Source organism: Pteropus vampyrus, unplaced genomic scaffold, assembly GCF_000151845.1.
Source record: "Pteropus vampyrus isolate Shadow unplaced genomic scaffold, Pvam_2.0 Scaffold56, whole genome shotgun sequence".
Lineage (NCBI taxonomy): Eukaryota > Metazoa > Chordata > Mammalia > Chiroptera > Pteropodidae > Pteropus > Pteropus vampyrus.
The window spans coordinates 2,851,713-2,853,838 of record NW_011888837.1 but is presented as its reverse complement, the minus strand read 5'-3'; the positions used below and the strand labels follow the sequence as shown (position 1 = coordinate 2,853,838).

The 2,126-nt window shown below is 35.7% G+C and overlaps 1 protein-coding gene across 4 annotated transcripts in view; it reads right to left on the bottom strand.

Moving 5' to 3' along the window:
* Positions 1 to 2,126, bottom strand: part of MTHFD2L (methylenetetrahydrofolate dehydrogenase (NADP+ dependent) 2 like) — a 123,780-nt gene that overhangs the window by 72,333 nt on the left and 49,321 nt on the right. The window lies entirely within an intron of this gene.

The following is a 2,126-nucleotide window of genomic DNA, read 5'->3' as shown; positions in this document are numbered from 1 at the left end:
TATCATTAAAAGTGTCGCAATAGAGACGCTAGAGTTGTGATTGTGAAGGTTCATTCATCATGCTGGAGAGGACGGCTTAGAGGACAAAATGCCGGCTTTCGCCAACTAAGACACTCTGTATCCAGAGGTTTAATATACGAGTGGCATTGACTCAACAGCTCATCTTCTGAATGAAGCTAGTTCTACAAAGTTTACTCAGATGAGTGAAGAGTCCTTTGGACAATGTCTGGAAAACAACTGCCTATCATGCCTGGTTAGTGAAGATTCCTAGAACTTTTACAAATTTAGGATTTCTCTCCGTTTCGTGGAAGCATGAGATATAACAGTGAAAAAGGATCTTTTAACATAGTCTTAGAATCAGTGCCCTAATCTGACTCACTTTCCCTTCTTTATCTTCAGCCTTAGACAAGCCAATTAAGACTTCCCCTAAACTACAGTAGTCCCCCCTTATCCTCAGTTTCACTTTCTGTGGTTTCAGTTACCCGTGGTCAATCTAGGTCTAGAAATATTAAATAAGAAATTCTCGAAAAATAAGTAATTCATAAGTTTTAAACTGCAAACCATCTGAGTAGTATGATAAAATCTTGTGTTGTCCTGCTTTCTTCCACCCGGATGTGAATCATCCCTTTGTCCAGCATCTCCATGCTTTATACGCATCTTGCCCGTTAGTCACTTAGTAGCCATCTTGCTTATCAACTGTCATGGTATCTCAGTGCTTCTGTTCAAGTAATCCTTATTTTACTTCATAATGGCCCAAAACTCAAGAGTAGTGATGCTGGAAATTCGAATATGACAAAGAGAAGCTGTATAGTGCTTCCTTTAAGTGGAAAAATGAGTATAGTCAAAATACTGAGAAAAGGAGTGAGAACGAGTATAAGAGTGCATATTCACATAACTTTTATTATGGTATAATGTTATAATTGTTTTATTACTAATTATTGTTAATCTCTGGCAGTGTCCAATTTATAAATTAAACTTTATCATAGGTTCATGTGTATAAGAAAAAACATAGTATATACAGAGTTCAGTACTACCTGTGCTTTCAGGCATCTACTAAGGGTCTTGGAATGTATCCCCCACGGATAAGGTGGGGCTACTATGCTTCTTTGCATTCAACTGTTTAATACTGTATATTTTATATGCCTTTAATAGTCTCGTTACTTTCTTCGCCCTTCTCATAATTTCTTAACTTTAACACATACTTGGATCAGTTTATAAAAGATCTTTCACTTTTATGGCTTTATCAATTACTTTACAACGGCAAACTAAGAATGTTTAGTAGTTCACAAAAATAATGCTTCCATTATGAAAATTAACCAGTAACTAAATTATTTATAAAATCTAGCTTTAAAAAATTATATTCTTAAAAATGTATCGGCTAAATATGTATCAATTTGAAGTAGTCTTCATTCCAGTTGTAATCTTAAAACTAATGCAGCAGACATTTATTGAGTTCCCACTGTGTGTCAGATGTTCTAAGCACTTGGCTAACAAGCTAAAAAGAAAGTCCTGTCCCTGCTATAGTCTAGTGACGGTGACAGACAACTATAAACAGGTTTTAAGTGTGATAACCGTGGTACTGCAAAGTGCCCTAGAAACAGCTTAAGTCTTTTTGTGAACTCAGAGAGGTAGCTTTGAGTAGGGCTTTAAAGTCTTTTATTTCTAAAGGCATAGTTTGACAGGATCTGATTTTCAGATTTGAGTTTTTAAATTAGCCTAAATCTTGAATTTGTGGAGAGATGTTTAAAAGGTAAGTGATATATAGTTAGGTCTATGGGGATTTGAGAAACTGGAGGGGTGAGATTCATATGAATATAAATTAATTTTATTCATGCCCCAGGATCTTCACACACAATTTCCTTTTACTTTTTCTTCTGTAGGTCCATTCCAAGATATTATTACCACATTCTTTACTGTAATCTCTCAGACATTATCGAGGTTTCTGATACATCATGCACTCCTCCTCCTTCTAGTCTTTCTGACTTCTAGATGGGACTGCTTCCATATATGCTGACATTCTAGTTATCACAATAATCCAGCCCTGCCTGTTCCAGCTACCTCTGCCATTAGATCACTATCTCATTCTTTAATACCCACTGTTAATTGTATTTGTTTATTTCCACACA